Source organism: Lontra canadensis, unplaced genomic scaffold (assembly GCF_010015895.1).
Source record: "Lontra canadensis isolate GAN:19392208 unplaced genomic scaffold, GSC_riverotter_1.0 scaffold159, whole genome shotgun sequence".
Classification (NCBI taxonomy): domain Eukaryota; kingdom Metazoa; phylum Chordata; class Mammalia; order Carnivora; family Mustelidae; genus Lontra; species Lontra canadensis.
This window is the reverse complement of record NW_022631153.1, coordinates 953,192-975,874: the sequence shown is the minus strand read 5'-3', so window position 1 is coordinate 975,874 and position 22,683 is coordinate 953,192. Positions and strand designations below refer to the sequence as shown.

At 39.8% G+C, this 22,683-nt stretch overlaps 1 protein-coding gene across 1 annotated transcript in view; it reads right to left on the bottom strand.

Annotated features, from left to right (window-relative positions):
* The window catches only part of PDGFRL (platelet derived growth factor receptor like), a 70,293-nt gene that overhangs the window by 11,457 nt on the left and 36,153 nt on the right, over positions 1 to 22,683 (bottom strand). The window lies entirely within an intron of this gene.

Here is a 22,683-nt window from a genome sequence, read left to right as displayed (position 1 = left end):
GGTCATGATCCTGGACTCCCAGGATCGAGTCCCACATCGGGCTCCCAGCTCCATGAGGAGTCTGCTTCTCCCTCTGACCTTCTCCCCTCTCATGCTCTCTCTCTCAAATGAATAAATAAAATATTAAAAAAAAAAAAAAGCCTTTTCATTCAGTCACAAAAGCTTTTGCTTCTCATGCGTTCATTTAAACAGCAGTCAAGGGGCACCTAGGTGGCTCAGTCTGTTGGGTAGCTCTCTTCAGTTCAGGTCATGCTCCTGGAGTCCCAGGATTGAGCACCCCATTGGGTTCCCCATTCAGCAGGGTTCTGCTTCTCCCTCTGACCCTCCTCCTTCTTATGCTCTCGCTCTCACTCACTCTTTCTCAAATAAGTTAAAAAAAAAAAACCTTTAACATAAATAAAGAGCAGTCAACATGAAAGAAAGCACCTAGCATCATCCTGTGTGCAAAATCTCTTGGATCAAAAAGAATAAATCTCCGAATATAAGCTTGGAATCTCTAAGATGCCACATTATTATAATAAAAATGAAAACTTTCTTTGGGGAAAAATGCTTGGTAGCTAAGATGCTGAGCACCAGTTACACAGCCTATGTTGTGTACAGTATTTAGAACTTTGGAGCATTTAGCTTTTCTACTGGCCTCACTTTTGTTTTGTCATTCTCTATCTCTCATATTTTTGTCTTCTGGCATGTGAATATATTTGCAAACTGCTTCAGTTCCTTCTGAAATGAGGAGAGACATAAATAATAACATTGAACACTACTATTAGCTGATTGTAATGGTAATTAATTATATTATATTGTGACAAGAGTCCAGATGTAGCACCGATGGAACAGATGTTCCCCTGTAGCTTATGATCCTCCGCATGTAGGGAGGTCAAACTAAGTGGTTTTAATCTGAGGATGCATCTCAAATACCCAAATGGCTAACCCCTCTGAGATCCACAGAACTTTGTGATGCAGTTGTGATTCTTCTGTTATATTTTGTAGCAACATCAGTGTGGTCACCATGTTAAATTTAGCACACAACAAAGTGTCTGGTTGGTTGGTTCTAAACACAGCCCTGTTCTGGTTCATTACTGAAGAGCTGCTTTGCCCACCAGTTCTGCCAAGAGGGGCCTCCAAACTCCCACTCCATCAACTACCTCTTTCAACTGGACGGAAATCTCTCCTCCTTCAGGAAGCTTTTAATTAGAAGCAACTCTCGCTTTCTCCTAGTGATGTAATTAACTCCCTCATTCTCTACCCCTCAGACACCCATGGCTTCCTGTTATTACAATGGATGGTAAAAACTTTGGAGGGCAGGGACTGTGGCATATTTGCTTTATATTTCCTAAGCAAAAAATCTTTGCAGAAAACACAGTAAAGATTCCCTAGAAATAAGTGCACTGAAATTGAATTGAACCACTGGGTTGGAACTGGAAAGAATCTTGAAAAGAAGGCATCCATCCAGTGATGTATGGAAAAAAGAAAAAAAAACCAAAAAAACAAAAAACAAAGGCATCCAGCTTCCAGTACTGCAGGTGAAGAAACTGAGTCTCAGAAACTGACTTTCCTGAGACCCACAGCTGAGGAACACTGAGTCAAAAATTTAAGTCAATTAAGTATGTATGGAATAGCCACTCGTTACATAAGCAAATGCATGTAAAGATCTGCCTGCCACACCAGGTTCATTGTATTATTTTAATTATAGCTTAATTACATATAATTGCAGACTAGTAGTAATTACTGTGAATATCACTACAACAATGACAAATAATACATGTCCAACATTGGAAATAGAATAGCAAAAAAAAAAAAAAAAAGAGCAGACCTCAAAGATATTACAATCCAAGTAAGGGGTTAAGACTAACGTACATGAAAATATTGGAGAATGACTAAAGGGGTATTCACAGCAAGAAGAGTAAGAACTCTGAAAAGGTATTCATCCCTGTGGGTTGAAGAGACTGAAGGCAGCTTTGAGGAGGTGGTGAGACAAGCTGGCCTTTTGAAGGCAGAGGTGGAAAGGCAGGGAGTGAGTTCACTCGCTCAGGAAACTGCAGCCCCAGGAGGGCTGGAACATACCTGGTCTGCTCATTTTACTGCACCGCAGTGGCCTGAGTGCCTGGTGGGTGCGAGGCACTCATTACTGATTTGAGGATTTAATACATTCATCACAGAGGATACAGAGGGAGGGGCTTGGGAGTCATGGGGCATATAGTTGAGAACAGGCAGCAGGGACCACTCTCATGTTTGGAGGTGGGATGTGATGGGCCACCTTAGCCAGGGCAAGAGTGAAAAGAACAGGCATGGGAGAGGCAGGAGGAAGAGGGGGAGGCTGAGAGAGCCTGTCACTGAGATGGACAGCAAGGCAAGTGCTAGGACCAGGCTGAGTGTTGGCAGGGGAACGGAAGCAAATTCAAGGCATGTTTTCTTGGGGGACATATATGACCAACTGGGTATAAGAGATGGAATAAAGAGAGAGATCAGTCATAACCACTTAATTTGTATTTCTGTGTGTCAGAAATTTTTAACCAACTGAGATGGAATCACGGAGAAGAGAAAGGAGATTGGGGTAGGCAAAATACTAGATCCACCACTGGAGATTTTAAATTTGTGATGAAATGTGGGTCACTGAAGTGTGGGTGTCAGTTGATGTGGGAGTTGGAAACACAAGCTGGGGCACAGAAAAGATGAAACAGCACCAGAGTTGTATTTGGGGGAGTCATCTACAGAGGAGTAAGAGATGAAGCTAAAAGAAAGAATGGCCTCAACAAAAGAAAGCATAGGAAAAAAGAAGATTGAGGATAAAATCTAGAGTCAAACTAGGGGCCCAATAGGAAAAGAAGATGTAGAGAGAAGAATCAGGAAAATATCATCAAGGAGAGGATTCAACAAATGGATGTGCTTGGACGCTTCAGATGCCTTTAAGAGAGATTCATGACCACACACACACACACACACACACACACACGAACTTCATTTGGCAGAATGAAAGTTTTTGGCAATGACAAAAGGGTAATTTCAGTTGTGAGGATAGAGCTGGCTTTCAGCAGATAAAAAATGGGAAGGTGGAGAGAAAATGGAGGTGGATATCTTCCTAGGTGGACCAAAATATCTGACTACATTCCCCATAGAGCTCAGAACTGGAGTACAAAATCAGTATGTAATTGATAAATATCCTGAGCACCTTCTGTGGACCCAACACTTGCTAGCACTGTAGTGATAGGAAGTATAAGATGCCATTCCTACCAGGAAAGTAACTGGTAAATAAATAAATAAAAATTTAGCACTTGGGAATAACCCTACCACCATGAAATCTGCATGCTGTATCTTTAGCAGGATTGGGGGTGGAAGGAAGGAAAGGCACTGGAAAACATTTCTGGATTTTTTCCACCCCCTCTTGCATGCAAACAATATAAAACAGGAAACAAATTATTTAGCAGGATTATAGTTTAAATGCCTGGGTTTAAAATGTTCATTTCTTCTAATGGTCTCATACAGTCCTAGCAGCAGGCTACCCAAATGGGTGGACTACGACCCAAGACCTCTGGGGACAGAGTCTACACAACGGAATGGAGACAAGGATTCACTGAGCCCTGCAAAGAACTGGGAATCACTTCACATGAGAACTCTCCCCTTTTCTTATAACCATTTAACGAATCCCCAGGAATGGAACAGTGGATGGTGTAAAGTTTGAGTGAAGCAAAAAGAGGTGCCCAAAAATTATATTTAAGAGAAGCAGAATTTACCCTAATTGGAGGCAGCTCTGAGCATCCTAGCACACCTCAGTATAGGTCTTTCTCTTCTAGACCTGGCCCACAGTGAGCTCAGTATTGAACAAGTCCAAGTTTCAAAGAGTATTTAAAAATTTAGAACTGTGGGGGCAACTGGGTGGCTCAGTCAGTTAAGCATCTGCCTTCAGCTCAGGTCATGATCTCAGGGTCCTGGGATGGAGCCCTGAGTCAGGTTCCCTGCTCAGCAGGGAGTCTGCTTCTGCCTCTGCCCCTCCCTCTGGTCCTGCATGCTTGCATGCATGCACTCTCTCTCTCTTTCTCTCTCTCACGTTAAATAAATAAATTCAAAAATAAAATTTAGGACTGTGTATGTGCATGCATGCATGTGTGTATGCCTTCCATCAGGGTCCTGTGGCCTTTACAAAGGAGTGGAGTTACAGTGGAGGCTTGAAGCTTCCACCAGGTTGCCCAGCCTACTCTCTTCTGGGGGTGGGGAGGGAGTAGGCGGTAAAAAGACTATGTCATGGGACATAGAAGAGAAGGCTGATAGCTCTTAGAGTTAGGGGCCACTGTGGATTTCACCTGGGACAGTGACCAGGTAATGATGGTGGGGTTCATGTTCCTAACCTTTCCCTAGACTCTACAAGCCAGGGGCAGGAGGTAAACCCTGGGTTACAAAATAATTAGTTATCAGTCCCATAAATACTTCATGAGTGCAAATTAAATGGGAGGTTCCAAAGTGAAGAGTAAGGGACTCATTGTTATCTAAATAGCTTCCTGCTCTCAAGTTCCCCCTATACAAAATGCCATGGAAATCCAAGGAGGGTAACCAGGAAAAACTTAAGGGCTAGGAGAGTCTTGGGAGAAGGGAAGGATTTCAACATACACAAAGTAGCAGGTATATATTCCAAGGGAAGGAGATCCCCTGAAAAGAGAAAAAAGGAACTTTGGTGCATGGCAAAGAGATGTTTGACCGGAACATAGGTGGACAGAGGCCCAGGGTGACAGGCAGCAGTCATATGAGGCATAAGATCATGGACTTTGGAGCCATACTGATGGGATTCAAACTCCAGCTCCACCAAGACCTTCAGACTCCTTACCTGGAGCTCATGCCTTCCACCGTCTGGCCACACCTACTTCTTCAGACTTGAACTAACAAGAGCTAATGCTTAGGAATGCGAGGCATCACACTAAGCCCTTTGAATAAATTCAAGACTTAGAACAGTGCCTGGCACAGAGTAAGTGCTTTATACATTTTGGATATTGCTGTTATGATGATCCTCTAGTTTTCATGGCCAATTAGGATGGAAGTATTACTTTTCCTCTTTTACTGATGAGGACACTGAAGCTTAGAGAAGTACCTTGTCCACTGTTTTCCAACTGGAAACAGTAGAGCTTCTAATCCTAATATCATGAAGACTTAACTTACAAATGTTTGTAAGTGAAAAGGGCATGGATATCTATCCTGCTGAAAGGAAATGAACCGAAGGAATTTTGACTAAGAGATGGTGCCTCTAACTAGCTTGCAAATCCTATTAAATATGGACACACACACACACACACACACACACACCAAGCAAAAACATGGAAGAGCTGATTAAATTAGCTGAGTAATATTTATGATATCCCATTTTCTATGTACATGGCCAATTAACAGTTCAGTGAGTAATTGAAGGAAACAAGGGAAGGAAAACAACTAGCTATTAAACATCTACTGTATAATGAACCCAAGACACACATTACTTTTTCTCAGTCCCAGGAGATGGAGATAATCTAATAATAATAACTAAAACCTAAGTAGTGTTTAATACACGTTAAGCCCTGTTTTAGGGATGTCTGGGTGGCTCAGTTGGTTAAGCATCTGCCTTTGGCTCAGGTCTTGATCTCAGGGATCTGAGATTGAGCCCCACATCGGGCTCCCTACTCAGTGGGGAGGCTGCTTCTCCCTCTCCCCCCTGCTTGTGTTCTCTCTTTGCTTTCTCTTTCAAATAAATACAATCTTAAAAACAACAACAACAACAATAACCATCATATATATGTTTTTTAAAAAGCTTGTTTTAAGCCCTTTATAGATTTTGACTGATTTCATCCTCATAAAAGCTTTGTGAAGTAGGTGCTATTATCCCCCCTAAGTTGTAGGTGAGCAAATGGATGCTGAAGAAGCTAGGTAACTTTCCCAAGTAAGTGTTGGAACCACATGAGAAGAATTTGAAGGTTAGTTTAAACAAGGTTCCCAGGGCCACTCAACTATCAGAACCCAGATTTTCTGCATTGGAGACTGTGTTGCCTCTATTGACATAAAACAGAAGCATAAGGAATAAGGGGGAAAATGCAATCCAAAATCCTCTTCATTCAACATTCACTTCAAAAATTAATTATTTAGCTTCTACCACATGCAAGGAACTATGCCAAGCATCAAAGGAGATAAAGATTCATGTGTATTTGCTTGTTCATATTTCAAGTGTTTGTACAGGGCCTCGTGTTTAAGCTTCTTTTAAAGAACGTGTCAGAAAATAATTTCTCTGTGGTATTCTGGGAATGGAGCCATATCAACAAAGTACAAACCCTGGGAAACAGACAGCTGGTAAAACATATCAAAGTTTCACAGTTTATGATTTTTTTTTTAAAAATGATGAAAAGAAATATGTATGAGAAACTAGTAGAGAACCAAATATGCAAAATGAGGAACAAAGTGAATATAGTTTCAATGTCAAAAACTAAACTGAAACATCCCTCTCCCTTTCTTTCCTTCCTTCCCTCTCTTTTCTTTCTCCCTCCGTTCCCCTTCTCTCCCCTCCCTCCCTCCCTTCCTGCCCCACTCCTCCTCCCTCTCTTTCTTCCTCTCTCACCCCGGTCTCTCCATCCCTCCCTCTGTACATTTGAGGACTCTCCAAGGACATACTCAAAACCCTTGGAATATAACTACCATATTTCTATGCTAACAACAGGTTATGTTAATGTATGTGAATGGGATTCAAGACTTTCCTCGTACAATGACTTATACCAGATTCTTCATATTCTTAAAAAAGAAGTAGTAGGAGGGGATCAAGTTAACAGAGAAGGAAAACCCTGAGCTCACCTGCTCACAGGACACAACAAAAGTGCAACTGCATATAGAACAACTATCTCTGGGAACAACTTGAAGATTAGCAGAGCAGCTCCAGAACAACTATAGATATAAACAAAAAGCTACACTGAGATAGGTAGAAGAGTCAAAGACATGGTCTAGTCAGGACCCACACCCCTGGCATGATGAGGAGGTACTCCCTGAGAAGTGAGGGGTTCAAGCTCCACATCAGGGACCCCACTCCTGGGCACCTGAACTAGGAAAACAAGCCCCAATAATGTCTTGCTTTGAAAACCAGCAAGGTTTAACTCCAAGAGAGCCAGAGACTATAAGAAACCCAAACTCCACTTTTAAAGGGCTTAACACAAATGACTCCCACCGAGACCTAGCACAGAGGCAGCAGTTTGAAAAGTGCCTGAGTCATGTGTGAGAGAGATTTAGTGACTAATTTTAGTGCATGCACTGGAGGGGCAGGGATCTGTAGGAACTTCATCTAGAAAGGAAAGTCTGATAGGTATCATTTTATTTTACTCTCCCTCTATCTACCTGGCCCAGCACCGGTGGGTGCCATTTCTGACACATGGCCATCTACCTTGCTAGCACCACTCACCCCACCTCCACATTCCCCTGTGGACCCATGTGACCAGGATATGGCCCACTAAAGTGGCTGCCACTCTGCCATACCCAGGAGGTGGCTTTGGCTAGTACACCCCAATGTGATTCCCAGTATGCCCTGCCAAACTTGGTGGGCCACCTTGGCATGGACCATCACCCCTTGAAATGAATCACATCCTGAGAAAGGGGAGCCTACCACACCCACCAGCACAACCACACACAGCAGCATAATCACAAATCACAGCTGGTCTTCACAGCCTGCTGAACCAGGGGACATCCCTGCTCACCAGCAGTCCAGGAGCAGCTAAAGCCCAGCCACAGGTGTGTACAGACTGCACAGGGAGCACCTCTAGAGTGCCCAGTTCTGATGGCCCTGGGGGGATTCCTCTTCTGGACCCCAGAGGACACCTACTACAAAAGGCCACTCCTTCAAGAGACACGGGTGATCTACCTAATATATAGAAAAACAGAGAGTCAGACAAAATGAGGAGACAGAGGAATATAACAAACCTCAGAAAAAGAACTAAAAGGAGGAGGGATAAGCAATAAGCAATCTACCTAATAAAGATTTCAAAGTAATGGTCATAAAGCTGCTAACTGAACCCAGAAAAATAATAGATGAACACTGTGAGAACTTCAACAAAGAGAAATGAAATATTAAAAAGAATTCATCAGAGCTGAACTTTTAAAAATACACTAAAGAGGATCAACATCAGATTAGAAAATGCAGAAGAACTAATTGGTGATCTGGAAGACAGGGTAGTGGAAATCATCCAGTGGAACAGAAAAAAATTGTTTTAATAAAGATAGTTTCTAAAAAATATTTATTTATTTATTTGAGAGACAGAGTGAGAGCATGTGTAAAAGAGAGAACACAAAAACGGAGGTGGGGGGATGGAGAGGGAGAAGCAGACCCCACTGAGCAGGGAGCCCAACACAGAGCTCAATCCCAGGACCATGAGATCATGACCTGAGCCAAAGGCAAGCACTTAACTGACTGGTCCATCCAGGGGCCCCTTAATAAAAATAATTTTAAAGACCTCTAGGCAACATTAAGCATAAAACATCCACATTATAGGGATCCCAGAGGGAGAAGAGATGGAAAGGGACAGAAAATTTATGTGAAGAAATAATAGCTGAAAACTTCCCTAACCTGGGGAAGGAAACAGACATCCAGGTCCAGGAAGCAGAAAGAGCCCCAAACAAGATGAACCCAGTGAGGTCCAAACCAAGATATATTATAACTAAACTATAAAAAATTAAATATAAAGAGAAAATCTTAAAAGAGGCAACAAAAAAGCAACTAGTTACCTACATCAGCTGATTTTTCAGAAGAAACTTCGCAGACCAGAAGAAAAGGACATATATTCTAAGTGCTGAAGAAAAAGCCTACAGTCAAGAATCCTCTTTCCACCTAAGTTATAATTCAAAATTGGAGGAGAGGTAAAGAATTTCCCAGACCAAAAAAAGTTAAAGAGCTCATTTCTACTAAACAGATTTTACAAGAAATGTTAAGCAGAAAAGAAAGATTCCTTTAAGCAGAAAAGAAAATGTCACAGCTAGAAGAAAATTATAAAATAAAAAAAAATCAACGATAAGAGTAAATGTATAGTAAAGGTAGTAGATCAACCACTTATAAAGTTCGTATGAGAGTTAAAAGATAAAAGTAGTAAAATCAACTAACCTACAATAGTTAATGAGTACACAAAATAAAAATATGTAAAATATGTCAAAAACAAAATATGGCAAGGGAGAATAAAATTTAATGCTTTTAGAATGCATTCAAACTTAAGTGACCATCAATTTAGACTACTATATACATAGATTGTTATATATAAACCTCATGATAACCATAAACCAAAAACCTATAATATTAATATATTATATATAAATATATAATATATATAAAATATTTAATGTATAAATTAATATTAATATAATAAATTAAAAGAGAAAGAAAGGAAACCAAACATAACACTAATTAAAATCATCAAAACACAAGGGAAGAGACAAAGAAAAAAGGAACATAGAAGAACTGCAAAAACAACCAGAAAAAAATGGCAATAAACATATACCTATCAATAATTACTTTAAATGTTACTGTAGTAAATGCTCTAATCAAAAGACACAGGGTGAGTGAATGGATAAAAAAACAAGAACCATCTACGTGCTGCCTACAAAAGACTCAATACAGACCTAAAAGAACATATAGACTAAAAATGAAGAGATTTTAAAAAGACAATCCATGAAAATGGAAATGAACAGAAAGTTGGTAGGGCAATATTTATATCAAACTTTAAAACAAAGACTGTAACAAGAGAAATAAAAAGGGCATTATATATTGAAAAATGGATCACTCTAAGAGGATGTAATGATTGTAAATATCTATGCACACAACATAGGAGCATCTGAACATATAAAGAAAATATTAACAGACATAAAGGGAGAAAATGACAGTAATACAACAATATTACGTGACTTTAACATTCCATTTACATCAATGGATGGATTATCCAGACAGACAGCAATAAGGAAACACTGGCCTTAAATGAAACATGGGACTACATAAGCTTCATAGATATATACAGAACACTTCATCAAAAACAGCAGAATGCACATTTTTTCATGTGCATAGGGAACATTCTCCAAATTAGATGCAATATTAACAAAATAATTCTCAATACATTCAAGATTGAAATCATATCAAACCTCTTTTCCAACCACAATAATCTGAAACTAGAAATTTTCACAAGAACGAAACTAGAAAAAACACAAATGAGGCTAAACAGCATGCTACTAAATAATCTGGGTCAATGAAGAAATCAAAGAGGAAACTTAAAAATACCTTGAGAAAAATAAAATAGAAGCACAATATTCCATTATCGATGGGACACAGCAAAAGCAGTTCTGAGGGCGCAGTTTATGATACAGACTGCCTCAAGAAACAAGAAAAATCTCAAATAAACAATCTAACCATATATTTAAGGTAACTAGAAAAAGCATAAGAAACAAAACCCAAAGTAGTAGAAGGAAGAAAATAAGAAAAGGAGAACAAAAATAAATAAAATATACACTTAAAATCATGGAAAATAATCAATGAAACTGTGAACTGTTCTTTGGACAAAAAGAAACAAAGTTGATAAACCTTTTGCCAGACTCATCAAAAAAAAAAAAAAAAAAAGAAAGAAAGAAAGAAAGAAGACACAAATAAATAAAATCAAAAATGCAAAAGAAGAGGTTACAACTGACACTACAGAAATACAAAGCGTTGAAAAAGGCTGCTCTGAACAATTATTTTCCAACAACTTAAACAATCTAGAAGAAATGAATAAATTCCTAGAAATATGCAGTTTTCTAAGGGTGAATCGGGAAGATATAAAATATCTGAACAGAATCATTACTAGTAATAAAATTAAATCTGTAAAACAAAAGCCTCCCAACAAAATCTAGGACCAGACATCTTCACAGGTGAATTCTACCAAACATTTAAGGAGAGTTAGCAGTATACTTCTCAAACTATTCCAGAAAAATGGAAGACAGAATGTTTCCAAATTCACTCTACAAGTCCAGCATTACCCTGAAAACAAAACCAGACAAAGACACTATTAGAAAAAAACAACAACAACAAAACTATAGGCCAATATCCCTGATAAATACAGATGCACAAATCCTCAAGGAATTATCAAAGCCAAATCCAAATACACCTTAAAAGATTAATACAACAATTCCACCTGTATGAATAAATCACAGCTACCTATCTGTTCACTGCAGCAGTGACTCAGATAGGAAAACTGAAAAATAACCTGAAATTCTAACAATAGAAATTTAGTTAAACATAATATGGTATTATAGGCATAACACAGAAAAGCACTCATGATATGTTAGGGAAAAAATCATAAAACAGTTTGTACATTTTGACCTGGATATTTGACCTATAAAAATAAAACTGGAACTCTACACCAAAAGGCACTAGAAAAAGAACAAAGTACAAAGCCAGTAAAAAGAAGGAAATAAAAGATTACCGCAGAAATAAATGAAATAAAGATTAAAAAACAGTAGAATAGATCAATGAAACTAGAAGCTGGTTCTTTGAAAGGATCAATAAAATGTATAAACATTCAGCCAGACTCATCAAGAAAAAAGAGAGAGAGAAAACACAAATAAACTCAGAAATGAAAGAGGAGAAATAACAACCAACACACCAGAAATACAAAGGAGTATAAGAGAATATTATGAAAAATGATATGCCAACAAATTGGACATCCTAGAAAAAAATAGATAAATTCCTAGAAACATATAACTTTCCAAAACTAACCTGGAAAGAAATAGAAAATTTGAATAGATCAATTACCAGCAAAGAAATTGAATCAGTAATTAAAAAACTAACAAACAAAAGTCCAGGACCAGAGATCTTCACAGATGAATTCTACCTAACATTTAAAGAAATCATACCAATTCTTCTCAAATTATTTTAAAAAATACAAGAGGAAGGAGAGCTTCCAAATTCATTCTGTGAGGCCAGCATTACTCTGATACCAAAATGAGGCAAATATACACACACACAAAAGAAAACCAAAGGCAAATATCTCTGATGAACATAAGTGCAAAAATCCTCAACAAAGTATTAGGAAACCAAATCCAACAACATATTTAAAAAATCATTCACCATGATTAAATTGGATTTATCCCTGGATGCAAGGATGGTTCAATATATGCAAATCAATTCAACCTTTTACATCACACCAACTAAAGAAAGGATAAAAAATCCTGATCATCTCAATAGATTCAGAAACATCATCTGACAAAGTACATTATCCATTCATAATAAAAACTCTTGTAACAAAGTAGGTTTGGAGGGAACATATTTCAACATAATAAGGGCCATATATGACAAACACACAACTAATTGAACATATTGAATGGTAAAAAACAGAAAATTTCCTCTAAGATCAGGAACAAGACCAGGATGTCCACTCTCACCACTTTTATTCAACATAGCACTGGAAAGGCTAGCCACAGCAATCAGATGAGAAAAATAAATAAAAAGCATCCAAATTGGTAAGGGCAAATTAAAACTTTTACTATTTGCAGATGACATGATTTTATATATAGAAAACCGTAAAGGTGCCACAAAACAAAAAACAAAAAAGACCCCTACTAGAATTGATAAATAAATTCAGTAAAGCCACAGGATAGGAAATTAATATACAGAAATCTGTTGAATTTCTCTAAACTAATAATAAAACTGAAGAGAAATTAAGAAAACAATCCTATTTATAATACCACCAAAAATAATAAAACTGGATGTATCACAACCCCAGATTTCAAGATATACTATATAGCTATAATAATCAAAACAGTCTGGTACTGGCACAAAAAAATAGACACATAGGTCTTTGGAACAGAATAGAGAATCCACAAATAAACCCACATTTACATGGTCAGTTAATCTATGACAAAGGAGGCAAGACCCTAACCCTAACTATACAAATGGTTCTGGAAAAATTGGACAGCTACACGCAAAGGAATGAAACTGAACCACTTTCTTAGACTAGATACAAAGCTAAACTCAAAATGGATTAAAGATCCAAATATGAGACCTGAAACCACCAAATTCCTAGAAGAAAACATAGGCAGTTATATCTTTGATATCAGTCATTTCTCTAGATAGGTGTCCTCAGGAAACAAAAGCAAAAATATACTGTTGGGACTACACCAAAAGAACCATCAATAAAACTAGGCAAACTACTGAACAAGAGAAGATATTTACAAATGGTAGAGCTGATAATGGATTACATCCAAAATATATAAAGACCTTATACAACTAACTCAACTCCAAAAGAAACAAACAACCTGACTAAAAAATGGGCAGATGACCTAAATAGACATTTTTCCAGGGATGACACACAGATGGCCAACAGACACATGAAAATCAGCATCTCTAATCATCAGGGAGAGGCAAGTCAAAGCTACAATGAGATATCACCTTACACCAGTAAGAATGGCTAGAATCAAAATGTATGTTGGTAAGGATATGGAGGGAAAGGAACCCTCATACAGTGCTGGTGGGAATGCAAATTGGTGCAGACATTGTGGAAAACAGTATGGAGACTCCTCAAAAAATTAAAAAGAAAATTACCATACGATCCAGTAATTTCATTACAGGTATTTACCCAAAGAAAACAAAAACATTAATTCAAAAGATGTATGTATCCTTATGTTTATTGCAGCATTATTTACAATAGCCAAGATATGGAAGCAACCCGCGTTTTATCAACAAATGAATGGATAAAGGAGATGTGGTATATATACAATGAAATAATACTCAGCTATAAGAAAAAGAATGCAATCTTGCCATTTACAACAATATGGATGGACCTAGAGGATATAATGCCAAGTGAAATAAGTCAGTCAGAGAAAGACAAATACCAGATGATTTCACTCATACATGGAATTTAAGACATAAAACAAATGAATAATGAAAAAGAGACAAACAAGCAAAAAACCAGATTCTTAAATACAGAGAAAAAACCTTCTGGTTTCCAGGTAGGTGGGGGATAGGTAAACGAGTGAAAGGCATTAAGAGCACCCTTATCTTGATGAGCACTGAGTAATACAGAGAACTAGTGAATGATTACATTATACACTTGAAACTAATGTAACACTGTATTATTTGTACTCCATTAAAAATAAAAGTAAAGCTAGAAGATTCTATGTTATTGTGTTAACAGTGTATCCTGGGAGTTTTAGTAACCTGTTCTTTTTACTTATCTATAATTTCTAACTTTCTAAATTATATAAGCATAAACAATTTCATAACAAAATCAAAATGATGATAAAATCAAAGCAACTTAAACCTCTTAAAAAAACTTTAGAACAGATACTCTATAAATGTGTGACTGTGGTTGGCTCATTTGTAGTTTAAAAATCTGGAGGCGAGTTTGTTGTTTTGTTTTGTTTTTAATCATGTTGCCTTTCTAGCCCATGGATTCCAGAAGGCAGGAGGCATAGAAATTTATTTGGAGACCCCAAAAATCCAGTATGTTATTTTGCTCTGATTTTAAAAAATTACTGCCATTTGGGGTACAAAAATAACTGAGTGCGGTGTGACTTTGTTCTCAAATCTGCCTTCTTCCTCTTGTAAACTGTCCAGGCTACGCCACCTCCCTGGAGTTTATACCTGGCTTCCCAGGCACCCAGATTTCACTCAGCCTCCCCTCTCACCTAGTTCCCATTCGTGGCTTTGTTATTTTTTTCTGATGGAGCCACAATTCCATCTGTCACACAGACTGAATCTTGCTATCAGGCTGAATCTTTTTTTTTTTTTTTTGAAGATTTATTATTTTATTTATTTATTTATTTATTTATTTATTTATTAGACAGAGAGACACAGAGAGAGAGGGGGAACACAAACAGGGGGAGTGGGAGAGGGAGAAGCAGCCTTCCCGCCAAGCAGGGAGTCCAATGTGGGGCTTGATCTCGGGAGCCTGGAATCAGGACCTGAGCCAAAGGCAGACGCTTAACAACTGAACCACCCAGGTTCCCCCGGGGCTGAATCTGGATATCAACTCTCCATGTTGTTTCCATTCCCTACAATTTATCAACCAACAAATTGATCCTTCCAGTAAAATGTCTGTCTCCTCTATCCCCTTCAGATGTTCTACAAAACTGTTCAATATATTTTCCTAAAAACCATTTTATTATTACCTCAAGCTTTACAACAACAGCAACAACCAGAGCAAAGCTAGTCAACTGAGGTCATCTTGGCTTGGTATTCAAATCTCCCAACACCTCCATCATTTACCCCCCTCTCCACACAACAGAACTCCTCACCTACCCCAAACACACTGGGTTATTTCTATCCCCGTCTTCCAGCCATCTCTTTTCCACCAAAAGCCTCTCTTATTTGCCATCTGGCCTAAATCTAGTTATTCTTCAGAGTTGTATTTTTAGCAAGATCGTTTATGTTCAGTGGCATTTGTAAAATGGTGATATGAATAAGAAACAGGCCCAAAATAGAGTCACTTAGGTTAAGTCCCACGAAGACTTAATACCTAAACTAACTGCAATCTCAGAGTCTTCTAGGAGTGGAATGTTCAACCAATGAATCTGGAATTTCTTGATCAGCACTAGTGAGGTCACCTGTATGATAAGACCTCTTGCCATTCCCCCTGAGGAAAGGTGACCATGCTTGAAACAATCCTTTCTCTTCTTTTGCTAATAATGTCCTTGTCCCCACCCCTCTCATTTCTGCTGATAAAAGCCTTCCATTTTGTATAACTCCTGGAAGCCTCTTCTATTTGTGACATGAGATGCTGCCTGATTCATGAACCTTTGAGTAGAGCCAATTAGATCTTTAAATTTACTTGGTTGAATTTTTGTTCTTTAACAGACTTAGTGGCAGGAGAAAGACTGGCAGAGACTTCTGTTGCAGGATTTCTTTCCCTTTAGCGCCCACAGTTCTTGGTCACATCACTTCAAAGAATGAAGAGATAGACCAGATGAAGAGTGGTGGGCAGCAAAGCAAATTTAAAGCAAAGTTTATTGACCAAGAATACAAAGCTTCCAAAGAGGGAGGGGACCCGAGAGGGTTGCCATTTTGGCATTTAAATCTAGGGGTTTTTTAGGCTTTTTGGCATGGGCTGTTCTAATCTGATTAAGCCTCCGTGCACCTGTCACCCAGTCAGGGTCTGGGTGACCCATGACCTCATCTACCTATCAGGTAGTTGTTCATGTAGGAAAGGGTTGAGGGCTCCTTCCAGGGTGGTTTTTCCTAGCCTTTGGAATCAAGACAGCACAGCCACCAATGCCCTAAGGTATGCCACCCAGCCACAGGCCACCAGATCAAGCTCTTCATTTGAATAGCCCACTGGCTGCTGAGCTGAACCCCTGGGCCTGGGTTAGGACACCCAAAGTCATTTCCTTTCTTTCTGTCACAAGTTGTAAGTCCTCCCAGTAGGAAGACTTAAAGCTAGGACACTGAATAAAGCCTAGAATAATAGGATGAGCTTTTTTTTCCTTTTAAGGTTACTTTTCCTTGGGATGGGGCCCCTTGTCCCTGCCTGCCTTTTCCCCCAACTATCCCTCATTACTTCTAGCAGCTCTGGCGACAACAAGAAACACAGATGTGGCAGCCACAAATACCTTGAGTTCTTTGAGTTCTCTTTCTCGCCCTTTCTGATGGCTATGGGTAAGTACCTCTTGGTTCTGGGCTCCCCTCACTCTGCATCCAGCTCCAGATCTAATTGGCCTTCCATAGTTACCTGTAGAGCTCTTGGTTCTATCCCCAGATTCCACAGTGGGCAATGCTGGTGGCAGCTGCAGTTCCCCATCGGTTTGGAATTAGTCCATAGTCCCCATTTTTGCATTCTGCTGGTTCAATCCTTTCCCCAACCCCCAGATTTCATATAAGGAACAGGTTGGTGGTTATCAGCCACCAGCAGACTAGGTCCAACCTAAAAACTGGACTGGGCCTAGGATCTGTTCTTTCACTTGGACTGGGTCCAATTTAAAAACCAAACTAGGTCTAGGATTGGGTCCAATTTGGGTAGAAATAAGTCCTGTGGGAGGCCTCAGTGAATACTACAGTGAATACTACCATTAGCTAGCTGCTAATGGAAACCTCAGAAGTCAAAAAAGCTGCAAACATTAGTGAGTATGGGTCAAGCATTTAAAAGTTGTTAGAGCACATGTACCTCAAGAAGACTCTTGTGATGGACTCCCACTTACTCTCATCTTTTCCTTTTTTTTTTTAAACCTGAGTGCTTACATTTTACTAATTATCTGTCTGAACTGCCTTTTCACTGTGAAGAGACTATTAGTTACCTTTTAAAATAAAACTACTTGAGGTTATAGACAAACCTCTTTGGGTATCCTTTGTTCCTTGGTCAGAGACTGAAGTAAGGGCCATAGTTAAAGAATCTTCTAAGCCTAAGGAGGAATTCCAAACATATGAAGAATTTAGAGTCATTGGGCCTGTGTCCCAGACTGCCAGATCTTTACCAGCCTGCACACATGTAGGTAGGACCTAGAAACACCCAAAATGGATGCAAGAAGCAAGATGACAAAACCCTGAAGAGGATATCTGAGATCCTCAATATTTAACATCTTGGGGCCCAGAAAAGGCTAAAAGTTAGCAACAGAACTTTTACAAACCATTCCTAGAGTCTTCCCTGCCTTCACTGATTGATGTAATATCCAGACACGCAACCAAATAAAGATAAATCTGTTGCATACTTTAAAATCCATTTGGAAGTCCTTTCTCTATGCCATTCAGGGTTCCTGACAATAAGTGCACCCAGTCTGCTCTAAAATGACAGCAAACAGGATAGGAAGCCACCCACCTAATTGAACTTGTGTCTCAGCAAAGCATTTTATTTTTTATTTTTGTAAGTAGACTCCACACCTGGTGTAAAGCCCACCATGAGGTCTGAACTCAGGATCTGGAGATTAAGAGTCCGTTGCCCAACCTACCAAGCCACCCAGGTGCCCCTAAACTAAGCATTTTCTTTTTAATTTTTTTTTAAGATTTTATTTACTTATTTGAGAGACAGAGATCAGAAGTAGGCACAGAGACAGGAGGAAGCAGGCTCCCCACCGAGCAGAGAGTCCGATGTGGGGCTCGATCCCAGGACCCTGGGAGCATGACCTGAGCCGAAGGCAAACACCTTAACCCACTGAGCTACCCAGGCGCCCCTAAACTAAGCATTTTGAAAGGACCCTGGAGCAAGATTGCAAGCAAAAATCCTCCAGGCTATTAGCTTTACAGATACAACAGATCCAAGGCCAGAGACCCATCAAAACACTGGTCCAAAGATTGATGCCCTCACTATGATCAACTGGAGGGAAGAATGAAAAAAGACTCTTCTTCAAGGTCATATGTAAATTATTCTCAAATGCCCTTATACCTACTCCTAAAGGAGGGTTCCCATATAGAAACTCCCACAACTGATGATACTCTGAGGAATTTTCCAGTGAACTAGTATTATAGTTATTCCCTTAAACAACCATGGGGAAACTAACATTAAAACTGATGGGAAAATTTGCCAAATTTTAGTTGATACTGGAGTTATGCTTTCTACTTTAAACCCCACCCTCAGGAGAACATTTCCCTCAGGGTAAAAAAGAGATTTCCATAGGGCAGGAATCTCATAAAGTTTGGAGAGAATTTTTATCTCAACCAGTACAGATGACTCTGGGATCTTCAACTAAGAAACATTCCTTTTTTGTATGTGATACAACCCCAACCAGTCTATTAGGTAGAGACCTTTCTAAATTACAAGGGGTAATATATTTTACGGCCAATGATGACCTTATGTTAGAATTTCCTGACCAACCTGTTCTTTTACGTTCTCTACATTCTATCTTTGTCATAAAAGAGGAAGAATTCCAACCAAAGTATTCTAATTTAATTGAATTGCTCAAAAATCTGTGGGCTACTTCTAATATGTGCATTGGAAGAATAAAAAGTACAGAATCTCTAAATATTCAGAGAGATAAAACTAAACCTCTCCCCAAAGTATCTCACTATCCCTTACATCCTGAGGCCATACAAGGCCTCACACCCATAGAGGAGACAATCATTCCCTGTACTAGTCCCCACAATAGGCAGATCTTGCCAGCCCAAACCTCATAGTTGGGATGATAATTTGTCTAGGATTAGAGAGCTATTGATAAGATATTTACTCTATTAGTTCCAACCTGGACACTCTGCTGGCCCACGTTCCATCAGACTTAATATGCTTCACTATTGCAGACTCCTGTTAAGTCTTTTTCAACATTCCTGCAGACACCGAGAGCTACTATCTGCCTTTACTTGGAACAACAGATAATCTGCCTGGACAGTCATGCCTCCACAGTTCCGTGACACCCTTTCTTGTTTCCTCAAGTACTTAGCCAAGATGAAAACCCCCTCCAGTTCCATGCAAAATTGACCCTTTTGGAATATGGAGATGACCTTTTGCCCTGCTCAGTTACTAAAGAGATATATCCCTCAAAGACTATATTTACTTGCTGCAATAGTTAGCTGAAAGGAACACAACACCTCTATGGAAAAGTTACAATGATCTCCACACGCTGTTCATTACCTAGGTCATGATCTAAGTGCTAAAGGAATTCAACGGTCTCCAAAAGCAATGAAGGTAATTCAGGAATTTCCTCAATCCATAACCAAGCAATACCTTCACAGATCTCTGGACCCGGCTGGTTATTGTAGACTATGGGTTCCTAATTTTTCTCTATTAGCTTCCCCACTCCATGAACTTACTAAAATTTCCATCCCTGAGTGCCTTCTTTGGGACGACAAACGTGCACAGGTTTTTATGAGGTTAATACAAATGCCGTAAGAACCACGTGCCTTGGGGCTCACTATTCAAAAGCTTCCAATTTGCATAGGAAGGGGATCATCCAGCCCCGGGAATGCTTAAGCAAGAGCACGGTAATAACCATAGGCCTGTGGCCCATGCTAGCGTACAACCTGATGGAGTCGGTCATGCCCACCTCGCCCAGCTGTCTTAAGACTATAGCCATAGCTGCAAAGTGAGCGGAAGACTCAGCAGACTTGACCCTAGGCAATGGAGACACCACACGCTGTCCAAAGTCTGAACTCTGAATTGATTTGATATTTCTCTGTAAGTGGATTACCTTCTTTTTTTTAAAGATTTTATTTATTTATTTGACAGAGATCACAAGTAGGCAGAGGCAGAAAGAGAGAGAGAGAGGAGGAAGCAGGCTCCCCGCTGAGCAGAGAGCCCGATGTGGGGCTCGATCCCAGAACCCTGGGATCATGACCTGAGCTGAAGGCAGAGGCTTTAACCCACTGAGCCACCCAGGTGCCTCTGTAAGTAGATTACCTCCTATGAGACCCTTCTGCACCACCTCCTCTACCCCGACACACTTATCCATAACCCTGCCATGTTACTCCCTTGTACTTGAGGAAGGCAGACCCCATCACTGTGAGGGAACATCAACCCATTTTGTGACTACTGATTTACAAGAAAGCCCTCTAACTACTCCCGAACTAATTTTGTTTGTTGATGGGTCACACTGTAGGAATGAAGGAAGGAATTTGCAAGCTGGTTATGCTATTACAATGACCTACTCAGAAGGGGAAACCCCTTACAAGCTAAAACCACACACCAAGCAGGGCTCCATGGCCTCACCCAAGTGTGCCGGTTATTGGAAGGACAGACTGTTCATATTTACATGGACAGCCTGTATGCCTTTGGGGTTGTTCGTGGCTTGGGGATGGTATGGAAACAAAGGGGTTTTCTTACATCTTCCCTGGGACCCCAGGGAAAAATTAGTAACAAATAATCTTCTTACTGCTCTTCTTTTACTTTCTGAAATCGTCGTCATCAAAACTGAGGCTTACACTAAAAGGACTGAAACTGAGTAGCAGGGAAATGCCCCAGCCGACTTTCACGCAGAGGCAGTACCAAGAGAATCTATAAAGACTGTAGTACGTGACCGTCAAGTCTATTCTGCTTTGGCAAAATAGGACTGTCCATTGCAGAGTTTTGCAACATGTTTTGTAACATGGCGACAGTCTGCTCCTGAGCCAGAGAAATTAAGATGGGTCAGCGATAACTGGTGAGTAAATGACCAGTTGGGACTATGGGAAACCTAGGACAGCTTCTCGGTTCTTCCTGGCTCCCTGGCAAACCTCATTTTTCAGTTTGTGCATTTCTTCACCCACCATAGTGCATTTAGATGACTCAAATAGCACTAGTAGTAATGTTAGGAGTGAGGTGGACCGTTAGGTGGTTGGGCCAGGGTCCCTGACAAGAAAATATGGAGTCAGGACAGCTCCAATAAAATAGCACTGACCTCCTGTTTTGCAGCTTAGACAGGACTACACTAGTATTCTGCTCTGTAGCCTTTGCAGAAATGACTTCTGCAAAACATCCTAACATAAGACAATTAACCTGAAAGGTAGACAGGTACAGGACTGAAGTCCTGACTCAACACACCCTGATTGCTTAAGATAGTTCCACAAAAGAGCTCCTAAAAGCCCCCAAATTGAGAAATTCTGAGGGTAGCCCACTTGGGTCCCCCTTGTTGGCCGGGAGATTTGTATCCTTGCTCAGTAAACTGTGCTTTGCTGCCCACTACTCTTTGATCTACCTCTTCATTCTTCGAAGCGGTGTGACCAAGAACCTGGGCACTAAGGGGACACCCAAATCCTGTAACAGGGAAAGGTCTATAAAATTACCAAAATAGTCTACCAGCATTTTCTGACCTGAAAGGTCCATGATCCTGGAAAAACTACATTTTTTTTCCTCACAGAAGCTTCAGACCTCCTCCCATCTGGACCCTTTGAACAGCTTCAGCTGGCTTCATTTCACTGACACTTAGTTTGGGCTATCAATATGTTCTTGTTATTGCCCATGTGTTTTCCAGATGGGTTGAAACCTTCCACTACTGCAAAGCTGATGCCCTCACAGTGACAAAAAAACAAACAAACAAAGAAAAAACTGCTAGAAAACATTTTTACCACTTAGGGTATACTTTCCACAATTTCCAGTATTGAGGTATCCACTTCACTGGGAAAATCATACAAGCCTTAAGGAAAACTTTGCAAACTTCTGGGAATTATCACTGTCCTAATTATCTTCAACCATCAGACAAGGTCAAGAGAACTCATCAGATTCTTAAATTTAAAATTTCTGAACTTTCCAAAGCTACTGGACTCCCCTGGCCTATGGTATTGCTTTCGGTCTTGCTGACCGTTCACAGAACATCCTCTGGAAACATAAACATACAAGATAGTCATTAGCAGACCAACGTCTATTAGTATACAACTTCTGGTCCCTATGACCAGGGACCACCTACTGTACATCTTTAATGTTTTATGTTCAAGATAATATCAATAAAGAAGTTTCATGGGTCCCAATTCCAAGGATCCTGTTGGTTACAGTCTAGAGCCTGATGACTAGGTATTCTGGAAGTGTCAGCCGAGGAAGATGGTCTTTGAGCCTTGTTGTAAGGCACCTTACCAAGTGCTTCTGACCAATGACACTGCTGCACAACCAGAAGGCATTGAGCCTTGGATTCACATCTTACAGCTAAAGAAGAAACCACCTGATATTTGGCCCCGTAGAGATGTTTCAAATGAAACTGACAAGGAAGAGAAATAGCAGACATCAAAGTAGACAAGATGCCAGATCAAGGCTTCATACTTTAACTCAGTAAGCCCCCTCCCCTTTTTCTTTTCTTTATTCTGTCATTGGCCTTGAAAGATAATGCCTTCCTCTATCTCCCAAGGCACTCCTAATGGGGTAATCTTTC